Below are 22066 nucleotides of genomic sequence, written 5' to 3'. Positions count from 1 at the left end.
TGACCTCGTAAGGACTCTAGCTGCTGCATTTTGGACTACCTGTAGCTTGTTTATTGACGAAGCAGGACAACCACCTAGAAGTGCATTGCAATAGTCCAGTCTAGAGGTCATGAATGCATGAACTAGCTTTTCTGCATCAGAAACAGATAACATGTTTCGTAGCTTGGCAATGTTTCTAAGATGGAAGAATGCAGTTTTTGTAACATTGGAAATATGATTTTCAAAAGACAAATTGCTGTCTAATATAACACCCAGATTTCTGACTGTAGAGGAAGTAACAGTACATCCGTCTAGTTGCAGATTGTAATCTACAAGATTCTGTGTAGTGTTTTTTGGTCCAATAATTAGTATCTCTGTCTTATCTGAATTTAATTGGAGAAAATTATTTGTAATTGTAATCGATGCATCGAGAAAACGAGTGAATTGTTACACCCCTAGTGAATGTAGATTCTACAGCGTCTAACACTTCAGTTTCATCCATCGATAAACTGCAGTGCTTTACAACCATGGGACAGGAAGAACGAAATAAATTTATCACTGTATCTAAACCAACAACATGTTTATTAAGTGAAGTGACATTCAGCCAAGTATGGTGACCCATACTCAGAATTTGTGCTCTGCATTTAACCCATCCGAAATGCACACACACAGAGCAGTGAACACACACACACACACTGTGAGCACACACCCGGAGCAGTGGGCAGCCATTTATGCTGCGGCGCCCAGGGAGCAGTTGGGGGTTCGATGCCTTGCTCAAGGGCACCTAAGTCGTGGTATTGAAGGTGGAGAGAGAACTGTACATGCACTCCCCCCACCCACAATTCCATCCGGCCCAAGACTAGAACTCACAACCCTTCAATTGGGAGTCCAACCCTCTAACCATTAGGCCACGACTTCCCCCTATTAGATCCTGTACCCACTAAATTACTGAAAGAGTTGTTACCTGTAGCCAAAGGACCAATTCTCAATATTATTAACTCGTCGTTATCTTTAAGTCACGTCCCAAAACCATTCAAAATGGCGGTTATCAAGCCTATTATTAAGAAACCAAAACTAGATCCTAGTGTACTGGCAAATTATAGGCCTATTTCAAATCTTACACTGTAAAAAATTGTGCCGTTAAATAACAGTAATTTACTGGCAGCAGGGGTGCCAGTAAAGTACTGTTAATTTACAGCTCTCAACCATTAATTTACTACTCTTAATTTTTGTACAGTATTTTACCGTAAATTCTACCATGGAAATTAACTCCACTCCCACTGCTTCAAACTGTTTGAGTTTAAAAACTAGCATTCCTATGATGTTAGTACTATGAACTTCTTTCATTTGAGTCCACTGAGAAGGAATATTTCTTAATATAAAACTGCAAACACTTGCATGTGTAATAGTAAAGTAACTAAATGCATGACTTTTACTCAAATCACTGCAGCTCACATGTGTGTGCTGAAATACTTAACACAGAGATAACCACTGTATCAGGAGAATAAAAATGTACTGTCTTTATATAAAGCAGCAAAAGATCAGAATTTGTGGCTTATCATTGACTGAAGCACAGGCTCTACTCTCCTGCACAATGGTGAACAACAAAACTTCATTAAACTAACAGATCTTTCTTGTGCAAACACACATTAATACAGTTGAGTTCAGTATTTACTCTCATTATCATTGTATGACTTTGCATTCATTTTTTGTATGGGTGTTCACAAATATTTTAGTTAAATTAACTTTTTTTTCATTTGGTAAATCTGACATTTACATTTTACAGTATATTACTGTTTTTCCTTGACTTAACGGCAACAAACTGTACACTGTTAAAAATCGCTGTAAAAAAACGGCCAAATTTCGACAGTAAAATACTGTTTTTCATTTAAACAGTGCATTCTGGGTAATATTCATCGTTTTCGAGAAATAGCCTGCTGCTATATATCGTAAAATAACAACGTTCAAATTCGACACTCAGCGGCTGTGTTTCAAATCACACCCTACACCCTCATTCACTATTCCCTACATGAGTTTACTAATATAGTCCACCTGACAGAGAGAATGAACACTAATGAGTGAATTCAGACAATGATCAACAGCTGCTGTTAATGAGTAGAATCACTGAAGAAAAAAAAACATAACAAGACAAACACATGAAATACAACTGACTTCAGCCACAGCCTTAGATGAAATCAACTGAAGATTTAAACAATCAACAAACAGCTTCACCAACTTCACAAATTACTAACCAGACTGACTTTATTTCTGTCAGATCAGAGAACAGAGATCAAAAGATCTTATTGAGAATTAAAGAGATTTAGATGATAATGTTACTGTTTCGTTTAGCGTCACCATTGTGGAGATCAGTGTTTGCTTTAGTTGGGCTCCTGACCATTGACTTTTACACTTTACATTTTGTTTTATTGCAGTATTTGTATCTTTATGATGCGTCTGTTACAGCAGTATTAATTTTGATAGTCAAGTGATTATGGTTGTTTCTAACAGGCATGATCTACTAGACTGACTTAAAGTGTTGCTATAATAATCAAATATTAATCTGGTGTTGAAATATTTGAGTCAATGACACTTCAATTTAGTAAGACTGAAAAGTAGTGAGATAACCAGTATTTATGGATTTAACGACTAGTTTTAGTTAAAAAGTATTTCGGGCAACAGTCCCCACAACACTCAAAGACAGAAATCAACAATCAGCATATGAATCTCAACAATGGTGACAATCAAAAGGTTCATGATGCAATGCATGCTGGGTACCAGCACAGGATAAAACTCATCCATGATTCCCAGCATGCATTGCGGCATGAATAAATTATGCCCCTGAATTGTTCACTTATTTTCTTGAATTCTTATGTGCTTATAATTTTGCATTTGTTTTAAGTTTTAGTAGCATGTGTTGTGATGTTAAGAACTGATCTGTTCATTTATTTTGTGGATTGTCACCATTGTTGTGATTCATACGCTGATTCTTGATATTTGATATGTCTAAATTTCAGCAAAGGTTTTTTTTTATGAGTGACATTTTCTTAACAGTCTTTCATAACTTATGGCTCAGCAGTGTTCCTTCTCATGCTGTAGTATCAATATTCAATAAGAGAAGAGATACGGGATTAGATCAGAAATAATAGTATTTGTTCTTGTCAATCTATAAACAACAATATCAGATTTTTTTTCTTCTGTGTACTTTTGTTTTGCTATAACAGGCTCCAAAGGCGCATTGTTACAGCATGAAAAAAAAAAAAAACTTAGTTGTTGAAAAGTCATGTTCAAGAGCCCAACTAAAGTAAACACTGATCTCCATCATGGTAGTGAAAAAAACACCTAAACCTATTTAACTCTCCATAAGTTCTTCTGTAGACATCTGACAGAAATAAAGTCAGTCTGGTTAGTAATGTGAATCTGGTGAAGCTGTTTTAATAGTTGTTTAATCAGATCTTGAGAGATTTTATGTATTCTTTTATTCAGTTGATTTCATCTAAGGCTGTGGCTGAAGTCATTTGTAGTTCTTGTGTTTCTCTTTCCTTCAGTGATTCTGCAGGTGTTTATACTAATGCTCAATCATCAATTAATCACCGAATTATAGCATTAACTTCACTGATTCAGTGTTACTCTAACACTCTGTAGTGTGCACACATTATAAGTGTTCATTTAAAACTGAGGATTTTCTTGTGGGGTTTAAAGGGTTAAAGATTTAAGATGAAGAAAAAACAGCATGAAACATAATTTAACAGTAATAAACTGTAATTAATTTACAGGAAACAAACTGTAGAAAAACAGTTATTTACTGGCGCCCCTGCTGCCAGTAAAAAACTGTTTTTCTACTGTTTCTTGCCGTAAATTAATGGTTGCCAGCAAAAAAAGTGTTTTTCTACAGTTTGTTGCCGTTAAGTCAAGGAAAAACAGTAATATACTGTAAAATGTAAACGTCAGATTTACCAAATGAAAAAAAAGTTAATTTAACTAAAATATTTGTGAACATCCATAGAAAAAAAACTAGGCAAAGTCATACACTGATAATGAGAGTAAATACTGAACTTGGCTGTATTAATGTGTGTTTGCACAAGAGAAATCGTTTAATGTAGTTTTGTTGTTCACCATTGTGCTGGAGAGTAGAGCCGGTGCTTCAGTCAATGATGAGCCACAAATTCAGATTTTCTGCTGCTTTATATAAAGGCAGTAAATGTGGAGTCGCTGATACAGTGGTGATCTCTGTGTTAAGTACTTCAGCACATACATGTGTAATACAGCTGACAATGAGCTGCAGTGATTTGAGTAAAAGTCATGTATTTAGTTACTTTATTACTGCACATTAAGTGTTTGCATCGTTATATTAAGAAATATTCCTTCTCAGTGGACTCAAATGAAATAAGTTCATAGTACTAACATCGTAGGAATGCTAGTTTAAAAACTCGAACTGTTTGAAGCAGTGGGAGTGGAGTTAATTTCCATGGTAGAATTTACGGTAAAATACTGTTAAAAAATAAGAGTTGTAAATTAATGGTTAAGAGCTGTAAATTAACAGTACTTTACTGGCACCCCTGCTGCCAGAAAATTACTGTTATTTAATGGCAATTTTTTTACAGTGTAGAAAAACACTTTTTTTGCTGGCAACCATTAATTTACGGCAACAAACTGTAGAAAAACAGTTATTTACTGGCAGCAGGGGTGCCAGTAAAAAACTGTTTTTCTACAGTTTGTTTCCTGTAAATTAATTACAGTTTATTACTGTTAAATTATGTTTCATGCTGTTTTTTCTTTATCTTAAATCTTTAACCCTTTAAACAACACAATAATGTGTGCACATTACAGAGTGTTTGAGTAACACTGAATCAGTGAAGTTAATGAGATTATTCTGTGATTAATTGATGATTGAACATTAGTGATGAACACCTGCTATTAACAAACATAATCACTAAAGGAAAGAGAAACACAAGAACAAATGACTTCAGCCACAGCCTTGAATTCATTAAATCTCTCAAGATCTGATTAAACAACTCCTAAAACAGCTTTACCAGATTCACATTGCTTACCAGTCTGACTTTATTTCTGTCAGATGTCTACAGAAGATCTTATTGAGAGTTTAATAGGTTTAGGTGTTTTATTTCACTACCATGATGGAGATCAGTGTTTACTTTAGTTGGGCTCTTGAACGTGACTTTTAAACAATTAAGGTTTTTTTTTTTTAACATGCTGTAACAATGCATCTTTGGAACTTGTTATAGCAAAAAAAAAAAAAAAAAAAACAGAAGAAATAAATCTGGTATTGTTGTTTATAGACTGACAAGAACAAAAATGATTATTTCTGATTCAAATCCTGTGTCCCTTCTCTCATTGAACATTGATACATAGCAAAATAAGAAACACTGCTGAGCCTTAAGTTATGAAAGTCTGTTAATAAAATTTTACTCGTAAAAAAAAAAAAACCTTTGCTGAAATTTAGACAGAAACATCAAGAATCAGCGTATGAATCACAACAATGGTGACAATCCACAAAATAAATAAACAGATAAGTTCTGAACTTCACAGATGACGCTACTAAAACTTAAGACAAAAGCAAAATTATAAGCACATGAGAATTCAAGAAAATAACTGAACAATTCAGGGGCATAATTTATTCATGCCACAATGCATGCTGGGAGTCATGGATGAGTTCATCCTGTGCTGGTACCCAGCATGCATTGCATCATGAACCTTTTGATTATCACCATTGTTCAGATTCATATGCTGATTATTGATGTCTCTCTTTGAGGGTTGTGGACACTGCTTCCCAAAATGTTTAAAACTCAAACTGTCATTAAATCCATATGTTCTGGTTATCACATTACTGTACAATCTTATAAAACTGAAGAAAAAAAAATTGTGTTATTCACTCACATATTTTAAAACCAATTTAATATTTGAGTGCTATAGCAGCACTTTAAGTCAGTCTAGTAGTTAATGCCTGACAGAAACAGCCATAATCACTTGATTATATCAAGATTAATAGTGCTAAAGATACAAATACAGCAATGAAACAAAATTTAAAGCACAAATGTCAAGGGTCAGGAGCCCAACAAAAGCAAACACTGATCTCCACAATGGTGACATCAAACGAAACAGTAGCATTATCATCTAAATCTCTGTAATTCTCAATAAGATCTTTTGATCCCTGATCTGATAGAAATAAAGTCAGTCTGGTTAATAATGAGTGAAGTTGGTAAAGCTGTTTGTTGATTGTTTAAATCTTCAGTTGATTTCATCTAAGGCTGTGCCTGAAGACAGTTGTATTTCATGTGTTTGTCTTGTTTTTTTTTCTTCAGTGATTCTACTCGTTAACAGCAGCTGTTGATCAGTGTCTGAATTCACTCATTAGTTTTCATTCTCTCTGTCAGGTGGACTATATTAGTAAACTCATGTAGGGAATAGTGAATGAGGGTGTAGGGTGTGATTTGAGACACAGCCGCTGAGAATCGACTTTGAAGGTTTTTAATTTGCGATATATAGCAGCAGGCTACCTTCTCGAAAATGCTGAATATTACCCAGAATGCACTGTTTTAATGAAAAACAGTATGTTACTGTCGAAATTTGGCCATTTTTTTACAGCGATTTTTAACAGTGTACATTTATGTCTAAAATTTTTGAAAAAGTTGTGTCTGCTCAATTGAGCACCTTCCTGCATAAAAATGATCTGTATGAAGAATTTCAGTCAGGTTTCAGGCCCCACCATAGCACAGGAACTGCACTTGTTAAAATTACAAATGACCTGCTTCTTGAGTCAGATGAAGGCTGCATCTCATTTCTAGTCTTAATTAATCTTAGTGCTGCGTTCGACATCATAGATCATGACATACTCATAGATAGATTACAAAACTATACAGGTATTCAAGGGCAGGCCCTAAGATGGTTTAGATCTTACCTGTCCGATCGCTACCATTTTGTTTACTTAAATGGGGTGTCATCTCATTTATCATCAGTAAAATATGGAGTGCCACAAGGATCCGTCCTAGGTCCCCTTCTATTTTCAAAGTACATGTTGCCCCTTGGTAATATTATTAGAAAATACAGGATTAGTTTCCACTGTTATGCTGATGATACTCAGCTATATATCTCAACGAGACCAGATGAAACTTCTTAATTACCTAAGCTAACAGAGTGTGATAAAAATGTAAAAGATTGGATGACAAATAAGACAGAGATATTAATTATTGGACCAAAAAACACTACACAGAATCTTGTAGATTACAATCTGCAACTAGACGGATGTACTGTTACTTCCTCTACAGTCAGAAATCTGGGTGTTATATTAGACAGCAATTTGTCTTTTGAAAATCATATTTCCCATGTTATAAAAACTGAATTCTTCCATCTTAGAAAAATTGCCAAGCTACGAAACATGTTATCTGTTTCAGATGCAGAAAAGCTAGTTCATGCATTTATGACCTCTAGACTGGACCATTGTAATGCACTTCTAGGTGGTTGTCCTGCTTCTTCAATAAACAAGCTACAGGTAGTCCAAAATGCAGCAGCTAGAGTCCTTACGACGTCAAGAAAATATGATCATATTACCCCAATTTTACAGTCTCTGCACTGGCTACCTATTAAGTTACGTATAAGTTACAAATTATCATTACTTACCTATAAGGTCCTAAATGGTTTAGCTCCTGCGTACCTAACTAGCTTTCTACCACACTACAACCCATCACGCACCCTATGGTCACAAAACGCTGGACTTTTGGTAGTTCCTAGGATAGCAAAGTCCACTAAAGGAGCTAGAGCTTTCTCACATTTGGCTCCCAAACTCTGGAATAGCCTTCCTGATAATGTTCGGGGTTCAGACACACTCTCTCTGTTTAAATCTAGATTTAAAAAACGCATCTCTTTCGCCAAGCATTCGAATAATGTATCTCTTAAACTGTGAGTGTAGTTGCATCTGATCAAATGTGAATTCTTATTCTTATTCTTATTCTCTTTTGCATTATTGAGACACTGTTTTCCAAATGAATGTTGTTCAGTGCTTTGACGCAATGTATTTTGTTTAAAGCACTATATAAATAAAGGTGATTGATTGATTGATTGATTCATTAGCTTGGGTTAAACTAATTTTACTTTGTTGGATCAGCAGCTATGTTACACTGCTTCTCTGAGTCTGTTTTTCTGGTCACCGTGTGTTGCTTGTCTCAGTTTTATGGCCTATCTTCTTCCCTTTGGTAGTGATGGGAAATAAAGGCTTTCTGAATTGTTTGAAGCTTTCATGAAATTGTGCTAACACATTAGCAATATTTGTTGGTCAGACTTGGTTTCTCCACCAAATCTATCAAAACATTGTGGAGCATAGTAGAGGATGGTTTGAAAAAAATCTGTGCCAACTTGTCTCATGCGTGGTCTGGTTAACGAATTCACATATTGATGAATAATATAAAATATAAAAGTGTTAGCAAAATATTTTGGGTGACCTGTTTGGGGTCTCTAAGATTTATTCTACTGAATCCCAAATAAGTGTATAAACACACAAACAAGGCAATGTAAATTCAAACACAAGAGTCATGCGATGTGCCATTTTTTTTTCAAATCCACAGCTTTGGATTACCCTAATAAACTTCAAATTACGTTGATACTGAATCATGGAAAAAAAAAACTAGTTTGAATCTTTCTGAAACTTTTTCTCTAACACATGATGTACATTTTATCTCTATAATGTGTCATGTAGGACCTGACTCTAGGTATCAGGAAGTCCTGAGGTTTTAACACAGTCTGTGTTATTTTAACTGTCTGTCATTATTTGGTCAGTATGGGGCTTAGTCAACTTCCTCTTGTGCTCTGTGAGTATTGCTTTCTCTGGATGTGTTTCAGTGAATTTTAATTACTCTTATATTATGAATAGGATCAAGTGATTTAGGGTACCTGGAATTTTTTTTTTTTTCATGCTGCTCACATTTCAAATCCAGCAGTAGTCCATGATATATGAGAAAAAATAGGTAGCAGGTCTATAGTTAGTGCAGTTGGTGAAGGAGAAATGCACTTTATTGTGTTCTGATCAGTCTGTTTGTTTTTTTGTGTGTGCCTTATAATAATGTTTGTTGAATCAGCTCTGTTCGTTTGTTATGCGCAGATGCTTAGTGTAATGTGTAAATTAGATATTCCCTATTGCAAAGTTATTGAGAGTTTCTTTATTCCTCTGCTTGTGATCAGACTGTCAGTTCTCTAAACATGTTTCTCTGCTATGATGATGAAATCTGTAAAATATCAAACCATGTGCAATTTAGTCTGTATATTGCGTATAACGTATATTGTGAGCAGGGCAGTGATGGGCTCTTTTTGTATTATATGTATGTAGCATGTTATTGTGTTAAGCAGCAGCTATACTGTGTGTCTAAAACAAATTTCCTTCAGGACAATAAAGTTTATCTTATCTTATCTTATCTTTTACAAGAATATACCTTCATGTGGCTAATGCAATTTACACAGTATCAGCTCAATACTGACATTTTATTTTTTTGTGTTTTTAGTGCTGATTTCAAATATCCACTCTGGACAAACTGAAGGTGAATAAATTTCCTCACATAGTCACAAATGAGTGATTCTACACTTTTACAAACTAGCCGTAACAAGAGTGTTAATATAAATTATTATAAATACTCATTTTGTTTTGACTAGAGGAAGAAATAACAGTGAACCAATAGCAGTGACGATACACAGCAAATACTATATATTTCTTCACTTAGTGAACTGCTCTGAGAAATTAGTGAAAATGTTTCATAAAGACATTAAGTGACTGTAACAGCTATACAGAGCACAGTCTTAATATACTGTAGCATGTGTGTTTTGCAATAAACTGTATATACAATAAAAACAGCTAACATTATTTTTATTGTGAAATGTCATTGTACAGGAAGACCAAAACCCACAGTGACCATTACGCCTGATCAACATGTATTCAGAGGAGAGACAGTCACTCTCAGATGTGACATATATGGTGGAGTCAATAGCTGGGACTACTTCTGGTATAAAGAAGGTTTAGACAGAGTTTTCAGTGATCAAAAGGAACACACATTCAGGTCTGTTACTGAGTCTGATGCAGGTAAATACTCCTGTGATGGATTCATTGGATCAAACGGCTCTAATCGCAGTGATACAGTTACACTGACAGTATCAGGTGAGGGTGATCATCTTTTCATATTCACACAAACACACTTTTAACATGTTATTAATGAGGGATTTCTCAATGTCAGCTCCCATAGCAGTTTTCTTAAGTGTTTCTTAAAAGGTTAAAAAATTATCAGATTTCTAGGGGCTGATGACCAGACTTGTGTTGGCCATGATATCATTTAATTTTTTTTTTTGGCTAAAAACAGGATTCTTCTCAAAATTAAGACGATTTCAGTTTTTGAAGTCTTGATAATCAGTCATTGTAAAATATATTGTCATTTCTTTTCTCTTTCCTTCTTTCTTTCTTTCTTTCTTTCTTTCTTTCTTTCTTTCTTTCTTTCTTTCTTTCCTTTTTAATGAAATTGGTTCATATAATTGTCAAACAAGGTTTAATTTTTGTTGATCGTTCAACTGTTACCAAATGACACCCTATGAAAATAGTTGTGATATTTCTCTGCAACATGTCTGTTTAATTAAGCTTTGTAGGCATGGTCTGGTATTTGGTAACAGCTCCACATAGTGGACAGAAATAAGAATTTTTTTTTCAATAGCCGTGTTTCCACTATCGAGCTAAGACCGGGCGTGCTAGTGCGTGCCAGGGCCAGTCGCGTTTCCACTGTCACTTCCGGGGCTTGATCGTGCCTCGCCGGGGCTTCCTCGGGGCCAACGGCCAGGGTTTTTTGGCCCGACGAAAACCTTAGGCCAAAGCGGGCCAGCTGGGGCTGAGGAGGGGTTGAACAAAGGCAGAGTTTCTCCGTGTCTCGAGAGCGTCAGCGCGGATCATTTAAAAAAGATAACAGCTTTAACACCAGCATTAAAGACTTTTTAAAATAAGTTGAGCTCAAAACTCACTCTTAGTTATCAGCAAGTGTTTGAAATAACTTGATCCGATGTGGATTATAATCATAGTATACATGATATTAAACATGGTAAATATGACCGCTTGGAGAAATCAGACGTCAGCTTGGAGAAATCAGACATCAGCTTCTTATTCTCTATCACAATTGTGTATTTATTAAGTAACATTTTATCTGTTGTCTCTTTTCAAGAGTTTAGCTCCACGTTGCATATCATCAAAATATAATAATGATTTTTGTTCGGGAGCTTTTATAAAAATAGCGAGTCTGCACTGCGGTTCATTTCAGAAAGATAACAGCTATAACACCAGCATTAAACACTTTTTTAAATAAGTCAAGCTCAAAACTCTCTTTCTGTCAGCAGCGAGTGTTTGAAATAACTTGATCCAATGTGGATTATGATCAACATACAAGGCAGAAATATTTATTATAGAAATATTTATGCGGCTATTGTTGACCACTGATTATTGTAAACTGCTGTATCTGCACAAAACTCTGGGCTGTTAACCTAAAGTTAGTGGGTTTGAATCCTGTCTAAGGTGGTTTCTACACCTTTGTGTCCTTGATTTTTTTTTATTGTTGTTCTACATGTAATTAAGAGATGGTAAAAAGAGGGCCTTGTGCTTTGTTCACGTGCTTATGAAGTGAGAAGGCTACATATCAGAAGTGGTGCACCAATATCCAAATATCATATGTAATTACCACAAAAAAAATGAATATAAAAAATCAATGTGGATAATAGCAACTTTGAACAAAACACACTTTTATCTTATTGACAAAGTACATGAATTAGGTAATGATACAGGAATTTCTAACTTCAATACCTTAGTTGGATGTGAGTGGTTAAAGGGGTCCTATTATTCTCCTTTACAAAGTCTTGATTTCATTTTGGGGGGTGTACTAGAACATGCAGTCATGCTTGGTGGTTCGGAAAAAAAAGCATTATTTTTCACATAATTTACATTACATTGTCTCAGTGTGTTGTGATTGGTGTTTCAGTAGCTCAGCTCAGATGGTGTTTCAGTAGTGCCACACCCCTAGCCAAAGCAGCTCTGTCTGCTCCGGTATAATTAAGATGGAATTTGAAATGAAATGGGATTTTTTTCCATCGATACTGAAACATGCGTGAACAACAAGGCCTATTTTACCTCACGAATAATACTTAAGCTTCAAATGGGCATCATCACGAATATGGAAACTGATTTCTCCTTAGTGAGAGAATGAGAAAGCCCAACTTTATGCTTAGCTTTAAATTATTATTATTTTTTGTTTGTTTATTATTATTATTATTATTATTATTATTATTATTATATATTTGTTAAATTTAAAGGATTTGTTGTAAAGTGAAGGGAACTAAATATATCCTGTATGTACATGATAACATTATTAGGCCAGCCGTTATTATTTCTAAATGTAATAAATTGCAATTTATACATGAATTATATATATAGGTATATGTAAAAAAAAAAAAAAAAAAAAAAAACTTGCAGCAACGAAAATAGGTGATTAATACATTAAAATTAAACCTATACATGACTCATATATATATTTTTTTTCTCACAAACTTAATTTATTTTTTTGCGTGTTTAAAAATAAATAAATAAAGAAAACATGCAGCAAATGAAAAAAGGTGATTATTCCATTAAAATTTGTTACTCTGGGTTAACAGTAATTATAAGTACTTCAGAGCAGAGAATGCATGGGACTAATTTAGGCTATTTTTTTGTTAGTTTTTTCCATTGCATCTGAAAATGACTTCATAAAGCATTATGAATCGCATTCACTTCACACGCTCTGGCGCAGATCCCCCTCTCGCGTTGCTCAGCTGCGAACGATTTAAAAATGTTTGATATAAAGGTTGCTGTCCCATTTTATACAGGAGTTGTTCATGTAAAAAAATCAAATTATATTGTTAGTTCTAATTATATTATTAACACAAGTTCATTTAGGCTATTTAACATGCACTGTGACATTTTATCCTATTTAATTTATAAACTCCTTGATATTTTAAAGTTAGTTTAATAGTATTTAAATTCAAGTTTTAAAATAGGTTTTAACCGTTAAATACCAACAACTATACTGCATGTGAATAAATAAAATGCATACTTTTCATAACATTTCATTATTCATAAAATGCAACAGAGGAACAAAGGATTCCGCTTGGTCTTAAACCCTTCCTCAAACATCCACAATCACAAATAACAATGATTTTCGTAAAATAATGATTAATTATTAATTGATGATTTGTTATTATCATTATGGTCTTGTGAAAATAATAATATGGGCTGTGAGAATATAAAGAATACAAAGAGTAGTGCTGCTGAGTGCAGGCATGTTTCAGCCCAGTAACATCGTTCCTCAGAGCCAAAACACAGACCGAATTCTGTTCAGCTGGAGGGGGTTGGGTTTTTGGGGTTAGTTATGTGTGGTTGTGGGGTCAAGATAAAGGTGTGAATTGCTCTTTCATATGGACAGTGTCTTATGAGGCTTTCAAAGTTGCTGAACCGGTTTATATAGGACTGTTGTTTTGGTTAGGCCTATAGACTAAAAAATGGTCTGTCCCCACGTAAGATTTTTCTAGTTCTAGCCATTCATTTGTTATATTCAACTAATCAGAGGTTTATATTAAATTTACATAATCAAATCTTAATATATTCCAAGCTCAAGCACATGCATTAAGTTTGCCACAAAGTACATGCAGAAGTAGCCTAATAATTTTGAAAAATTAGACATTTTAATTATTTATTAATAAACAAATGTTTTTTTTTTGTCTGCTGCAAGATGAAATTTACAGTGCTGGCTCTCTTCGACAGAGAAATGCAACATTCACAGATTGTTGAATGTTGAATATTAATGCGCCCTGTCATTAATGCGAATTAATAATTTTTGCACAAATACTTGCATATGGATATTAATTCACATTTTGCATTACAACGAAAATTATTTGTTACATGCAATTATCCGAAATGAAACCAAACAAGATTTGTAATGAAGATAAAATAAATAAGAATTAAAGCTGCACATCTACCATCACACGTGGAGTGCAAATCTTGCACATATTTTACACACCTGCATTTAAATGCAGCTGCATTTTTTTTCCGTTAAATAATATGAAAGCAAGTAGGGCTGGGTGATAAATCGATTTTATCAATTAACTCAAATTTTTAATTTACATCGGTTTGTTTGAATGAAAAACGGTTTTCTTTTTAACATCCACCGACGCACCACTCAGGCTCCAGTAGTTCAGAGTGGCTCAACCATCCCAGCGATTCTGAAAGAGACACGCAGCCGAGCAAAGGATGAGCTGAGCGGTGATTCTGACTGGAGCCTCCATCACGAGTACAATTTATGCCAACAGCCCGTAATATAACTGCATATTCAGCAAGAATTCATGTTAAACATATTTAGCTCTGGTTTACTCAGGTTATAATGACTGCAATAGTCGAGCGGGATTTTAAAGGCTATATGAGTTTGTCTGTTTCTTTTACTGATTATTTTTGGGTTAAAGCATGATTTAAACAGATAAAACACATTCACACGCAATCGCTTTAGCAATAATGCATTCAAACAAACGTAATCTTACAGTGCTACTACACAGCAAAAAAATATGAGTGAAATTAACTCTGCTGGGAGTACATGTGAGACCACACTCAAGAGTGTGAAAGTGTTAAAATAGAAGTGTTAAATTAACACTGAAGTGGAGTTAAAGTTCATTAGATAATTAAGTGATTAATTGAGTGATGATTGACCATTATTGACGAGACCTGATGTTAACATGCAGAATCAACAAAGACGAAAATCACTATTTTAATGGTGTCACCATTATAGTGGTCAGTGTTTGCTTTAGTTGGGCTCTTGACCCCTAAAATGTTAAAGTCAGATTTGAATTGTCAGTTATAACTAAGTTATAAAACTGATGGACAAGCAAAGACTATTGTTATTCCTGAATTACTAAGTTAAAGTTACATGGTTGATTAATTCAGCCCTGTGATTCTTCAACAACGTATTTCCAGCATTTTAAATACAATCTGAGGAATTTCTTAAAACTTGTTTGCTCAAAATTCTTTCAAAAGAGTCTTTTAGTTAGACATGCATACATCAAGAATCAACCTGTGAATCTCAACAATGTCGAAAATCCAAAAAGCATGTTGCAGTGCATTCTGAGTGCCACCTATCAAAATTCATCCATGACTCCCATGATGCATTGCGGCATAAATAAATTATTAGCAGAATTGTTTCAGTAATTTCCTTTATTCTTACTATTCTATTTTTGTTTTGGTTTTATGTTACTTTTAGGAGTTTGTTTTCTAATGTTTAGAGTTGTTCTGTTTTTCTGAATCGGCTGTTTGTCACCGTTGTTGAGAATCCTACACTAATCTTTGCTGTATGTGTGCCTAAAAAAAAGCCCAACTAAACCAAACACTGACCACTATAATGCTGACATAAACATAGTGATTTTCATCTTTGTTGATTCTGCATGTTAAAGGGGGGGTGAAGTGCTATTTCATGCATACTGAGTTTTTTACACTGTTAAAGAGTTGGATTCCCATGCTAAACATGGACAAAGTTTCAAAAATTAAGTTGTACGTTTGAAGGAGTATTTTTGTTCCCAAAATACTCCTTCTGGTTTGTCAAAAGTTTCTGAAAGTTTTTTTTGAGTATGGCTCTGTGTGACGTTAGATGGAGCGGAATTTCCTTATATGGGTCCTGAGGCACTTCTGCCAGAAGAGCGCGCGCTCCCGTATAGCACAGCACTGAGAGCACAGACATTCACTGATCAGAGTGAGAGTGTCACGAAATGTCACAAAAGGAGTGTGTTTTTGGTTTCCAGGGCAAGACAACCCTGCACAGATTACCAAAAAAAAAAAAAAACAGCATTAAGGGACCAGTGGATGGAGTTTATTTTTACAGAGCATCAACGGAGTTGTGCAAGTGTTTGTGTTTGTTCCCTGCATTTCGAAGATGCTTGTTTTACAAACAAGGCCCAGTTTGACGACGGATTTGCTTATCGTTTATTTCTTAAGGATGATGCAATCCCAACGAAAAAGGGTCACGATCGTGTGTTGGAACAGCAGGCGGTGAGTTAAACTGCTTAAAATATCTCTGCTTCCTTGTTAGTGCGTCCGCCTCCCATGCCGGAGACCCGGGTTCGAGCCCCGCTCGGAGCGAGTCATTGCTGCTGATGCTCTCGTTCAGTTTCAGCCTCGGGATCTGATTCTGGATCATAAATAAATGGCTGAATCTGACTGTAAGCCATGGTTTGTTTTGGATGATGGTTTTTCCCTCACGGTAATGTCACAGCTTCCACATGCTCTCAACACAAAAGCCTACTGGCGCTCGTGATTCTTTAGCTCCGTCCACACGTCACGCCTCCAGCCGCTCTTGTTTTTCCGGGAAAAATCGGTACAGACTATCTTTCTCTTATGAATATAATAAAACTAAAGACTTTTTGGAGTTATGAAGGATGCAGTACTACTCTATAGGTACTCAAGATTAACAGGATATTGTTTTTGTGTGTTTATGAAGTCAATCAATCAATCAATCACCTTTATTTAAATAGCGCTTTAAACAAAATACATTGCGTCAAAGCAGTGAACAACATTAATTTGGAAAACAGTGTCTCAATAATGCAAAATGATAGTTAAAGGCAGTTCATCATTAAATTCAGTGATGTCATCTCTGTTCAGTTAAATAGTGTCTGTGCATTTATTTGCAATCAAGTCAACGATATCGCTGTAGATGAAGTGACCCCAACTAAGCAAGCCAGAGGCGACAGCGGCAAGGAACCGAAACTCCATCGGTGACAGAATGCAGAATAAAACCTTGGGAGAAACCAGGCTGAGTTGGGGGGCCAGTTCTCCTCTGACCAGACGAAACCAGTAGTTCAATTCCAGGCTGCAGCAAAGTCAGATTGTGCAGAAGAATCATCTGTTTCCTGTGGTCTTGTCCTGGTGCTCCTCTGAGACAAGGTCTTTACAGGGGATCTGTATCTGGGGCTCTAGTTGTCCTGGTCTCCGCTGTCTTTCAGGGCAGTAGAGGTCCTTTCTAGGTGCTGATCCACCATCTGGTCTGGATACGTAATGGATCCGGGTGACTGCAGTGACCCTCTGATCTGGATACAGACTAGATCCGGGTGACTGCAGTGACCCTCTGATCTAGATACAGACTGGATCTGGTGACTAGGGTGACCTCGGAATAAGAGAGAAACAGACAAATATTAGCATAGATGCCATTCTTCTAATGATGTAGCAAGTACATGGGGTGTTATGGGGAGTGTACCCGGTTCCGGTTTACCTAATGCAGCCTAAAAATCCTTTAACGGATTTGGATATTAAAAGCATATTAGTATGGTATGTGTATGACAGGTTAAAGAGATGGGTCTTTAATCTAGATTTAAACTGCAAGAGTGTGTCTGCCTCCTGAACAATGTTAGGTAGGTTATTCCAGAGTTTAGGCGCCAAATAGGAAAAGGATCTGCCGCCTGCAGTTGATTTTGATATTCTAGGTATTATCAAATTGCCTGAGTTTTGAGAACGTAGCGGATGTAGAGGATTATAATGTAAAAGGAGCTCATTCAAATACTAAGGTGCTAAACCATTCAGGGCTTTATAAGTAATAAGCAATATTTTAAAATCTATACAATGTTTGATAGGGAGCCAGTGCAGTGTGGACAGGACCGTGCTAATATGGTCATACTTCCTGGTTCTAGTAAGAACTCTTGCTGCTGCATTTTGGACTAGCTGTAGTTTGTTTACCAAGCATGCAGAACAACCACCCAATAAAGCATTACAATAATCTAACCTTGAGGTCATAAATGCATGGATTAACATTTCTGCATTTGACATTGAGAGCATAGGCCGTAATTTAGATATATTTTTGAGATGGAAAAATGCAGTTTTACAAATGCTAGAAACGTGGCTTTCTAAGGAAAGATTGTGATCAAATAGCACACCTAGGTTCCTAACTGATGACGAAGAATTGACAGAGCAACCATCAAGTCTTAGACAGCGTTCTAGGTTATTACAAGCAGAGTTTTTAGGTCCTATAATTAACACCTCTGTTTTTTTAGAATTTAGCAGTAAGAAATGACTCGTCATCCAGTTTTTTATATAGATTATGCATTCCATTAGTTTTTCAAATTGGTGTGTTTCACCGGGCCGTGAAGAAATATAGAGCTGAGTATCATCAGCATACACAGCAAAATGAGTGTGGACTCATATAAACACTGAAGCAGTGTTAAAAGTAACACTGAAGCAGAGTTGAAGGTAATGAAATAATTAAGAAGTTAATTGAGTTATGATTGATCATTATTAAAGACACCTGATGTTAACAAGCAGAATCACCAACTGAGAAAAATCACTATTTGTGTGTCACCATTGTAGTGGGCAGTGTTTGCTTTAGTTGGGATCTTGACCCTTCAGTTATTAACTTTAGGTTTTGTGTGGCTGTGGTAACTGAGTTATATCATACAGACCAGAGCCAATGCATTCTTATGGATTTGATTATGGTTTGGGCTAATTGTCATGGAGTGACCTGAATACCTGAGTTCAGGTTTCTTTATTGTGTACATAAATTAGGTGGATGAAGTGATCCAGCATTTTTGCCATAATATGACACGTTTTTAAAAGTTAGCTCTACATAAAGAAAGAGTTCTTTAGTTTAGACACACAGACATCAAGAATCAGCGCGATCATCACAACAATGGTGACCATCAATAAAGCATGTTGTAGCCAATAAAAACTCATCCATGGCTCCCATCATGCATTGCGGCATGAATAAATTATGAGCTGAACGGTCTTTTTAACTTTTTATTCTAAATATATTTTATTTTTGCTGTTTTTATGTGAATTTTTTTAATTTAGTTTTGTGATGTTCAGAGTAGATCTGTTTATCTGAATATGCTGTTTGTCACCGTTGTTGAGATTCTTACGCTGATTCTTGTTATCTGTGTGTGCCTAAAACTAAAACTCTTTAATAAAAGAAAAAATTCATAATCAACTCTGCTTCAGTGTTACTTTTAACACTGCTTCAGTGTTTATATGTGTCCACACTCAGAGTGTTAAATTAACACTGGGGATTTTGCTGTGTAACAGTGAAAGCTAACACCATGTTTCCTGATGAGATCTCCCAAGGGTAACATATAAAGCTTGAAGAGTAGTGGCCCTAGTACTGAGTTCCTGCATTTACTTATTTCAGTTTATAAACAAAGCATGAAGTGCATTAAACATGAATGGACAAAAACACTCAATGGGAAAGTGGCACTAAAATATTGTTTTATCAGACTTCATCATATTGTTTATATAATTGAACTTCATTTGTTTGCTCTGTTTCTGTAGCTGGTGTGATTCTGGAGAGTCCTGTTCACCCTTTGACTGAAGGAGATAATCTGATTTTACGCTGTTTATATCAACTTAAAACCCCATCATACCTCAGAGCTGATTTCTATAAAGATGGATCACTCATCCAGAATCAAACTACAGAGATGAGCATCACTACTGTCTCAAAGTCACATCAGGGTTTCTACTACTGCAAACACCCGAGAGGAGAGTCACCCAAGAGCTGGATCTCAGTCAGAGGTCAGACTAAGGACTATTAACTTCTGTACACTTTACAGCACTAATCTAAATGTAAAAATATATCTCAACTTCCACAGACTCAAGATCTGATGGTCTCAATCCCATGATAATTGGAGTGACTGCTGGACTGACTGTTGCAGTTTTGATCATTGTCTTCTTGGTCCTGCTGTGGTGCTACAGAAACAACAAAGGTTTAATTAATTTTCCATCACACATTTGCAGACACAAGAACTGTTCCTAAACAGTCTGTGTACATTTTGATCATTTAATTTGAAAGTGAAAGTGACGTGACATTCAGCCAAGTATGGTGACCCATACTCAGAATTTGTGCTCTGCATTTAACCCATCCAAAGTGCACACACACAGAGCAGTGAACACACACACACTGTGAACACACACCTGGAGCAGTGGGCAGCCATTTATGCTGCGGCGCCCAGGGAGCAGTTGGGGGTTCGATGCCTTGCTCAAGGGCACCTAAGTCGTGGTATTGAAGGTATTGAATATTTACTGTTTAGAATGCAATAACAAGAAATGGAAAATGGCTTGTTTATTTGTTTTTCCGTTTAGTTTAACAAACGGAAAATTAGATTTTGGCTCGATATCTAATTTTTTGTTTGAGAATTAGAAATCAGTTTATGGCTTCAATATTTCATCAGCACTTGTGGGCAGCGCTAAAATGCTGCTTTAATCTGATCATCTAATTAATGATATTGATTGCCATAATATTTGAAACAGATGTGGCTGGACACATAATTCGTGCTTCTCCGACCTGCAAGTGACTCCTTTAAATTATTTCTAGGTTATAGTATTGTATGAATATTGTCCCACTGATAAATACAGTGCAAATAGTTCTGTCTCCTTGGATAAAAGTGAAGTGGAAAATAAAAATCAATAATAGACTGAACAGTTCCATGATAATATGTCTGTAGCATTTACCATTCTTTTAAATCAAAAGACACTAAGTAGGTGTGTGTGTGTGACATTAATAATTATAACTGTGAAAATTAATAAAGTTACATTTATAAAATAAATTAGAAATCACGCCTATATGTATGAATCTAAACATGTAGCCAACTCAGTTCACATGAAAAGAGTGAGATTGAAAAGAGAGAAGGTAGAATCAGTGAACACACATATTAACAGGGTTTAGGGCAAATTAAAAAAAATAAAAAAACTATTTTTCATGTCTTACAATTTTATTACATACTAAATTGGTTGATGTTTCTCTTCTTAGTCTTTATTGTTGGGCTTGAAAAAGCCAACATATACTTGAACATTATTATTATTTATTATGAGAGTAATTGGCACAGACTAGAACTTTAATGTTTCACCAAATTCAGCTCAGATCTTCAGACTTGTCTGACTCGTTGCTGTATAATTGGTCAGACTAACCTTCCCAAAAAAATCCTAGTGACTTTTGTTATCTGAGCAATGAAGGCCTTAACACTTAATGTCCACTAGAGGAGCGACAGGTTTAAAAAAATCCAGTCTGGAAAGTTTCTGTTTACATCAGTTTAAATAACAAATAAATACATGAATTTCATGTGTACTGCCATGAGCCATATCTGTGCACAAGACTAAACTTCACACTTCAAACTTTACAACTACTTAAAACTTCCCATTCTGTCTTTTTCAACCTACCTCCGAATTTTGTTTAAGATACCGTTTATTCACACTGGTTTATGCATTTAATGTTTGTCCATCTGGAACTTTTATTTTTCATGAGCTGTATATTTTAAGATGTACTACGTGTTGATAAATCATATGCACTCTGAGTCCTGCTCCTGGATGGCCAGTGTCCTGTAAAGTTTAGCTACCCCAAATAAACACACCTGAGCTAATCAAGATCTTCAGGACCAGGAGCAATGGCCAAGCTATGTCAAGAGCAATGTTGGAGCTGAACTCTGCAGAACATGGTTCTCCAGGTTCAGGACTGGGTTTTAAATCTATAAATTAATTTGTACAGTTGGGTGTCTACATGCAGAGGTGTACATCAGTACGTACAATGGAGAATGTAATCTGTAAACATTTTATTTAATCTTCACAAAACAAGCAAACAAAATTACAATGATTTAGAAAACTATCACGTTTATACCCTGCTTGGACCTTAATGAATGAATGTAGCATTGAATAGACTGATCAATAAACTGAGCAACACCCATGTTACTGTTTTAGCATCATATTTGTTCCTTCTAGTTTACTGTGTTTTGGTTAGGATGTGTAAAGATGCATTTTTTTTTGGTGTGTGTACCTCTGCCTCCAACAGCTCCTTTATGTATCTAAAATAAATACATAAAATTGCATCTTTTATTTTCCTAACCAAAACACAGTAAACTAGATGGAAGAAATATTGTGCTAAAAAAGTAACATGGGTATTCAGTGCAAGTGTGTGGCCCCTGTTCTACATTAGACTTGTTGATTTCCAAAACATAATAATTTCAAAAACATAATCATTTTTATTGTCAGTTTTTTTTTTTTTTTTACAACAATTTTTATCAGTGTGTGAAACAA

General features: G+C 35.5%; 1 long non-coding RNA gene across 1 annotated transcript; it reads left to right on the top strand.

The window, feature by feature from the left end:
* Positions 1-8761: 8761 nt before the first annotated feature.
* On the top strand, positions 8762-10223 carry LOC113074418 (uncharacterized). Its single transcript, XR_003280643.1, has 3 exons — positions 8762-8795; positions 9483-9518; positions 9866-10223. It is a non-coding gene; the product is annotated as an uncharacterized LOC113074418 (long non-coding RNA).
* The last annotated feature ends 11843 nt before the right edge of the window (positions 10224-22066 follow it).

Source organism: Carassius auratus, unplaced genomic scaffold (genome assembly GCF_003368295.1).
Source record: "Carassius auratus strain Wakin unplaced genomic scaffold, ASM336829v1 scaf_tig00014591, whole genome shotgun sequence".
NCBI lineage: Eukaryota > Metazoa > Chordata > Actinopteri > Cypriniformes > Cyprinidae > Carassius > Carassius auratus.
Note: the sequence above shows the minus strand (reverse complement) of the source record. Positions and strands in the feature narration are given on the sequence as shown.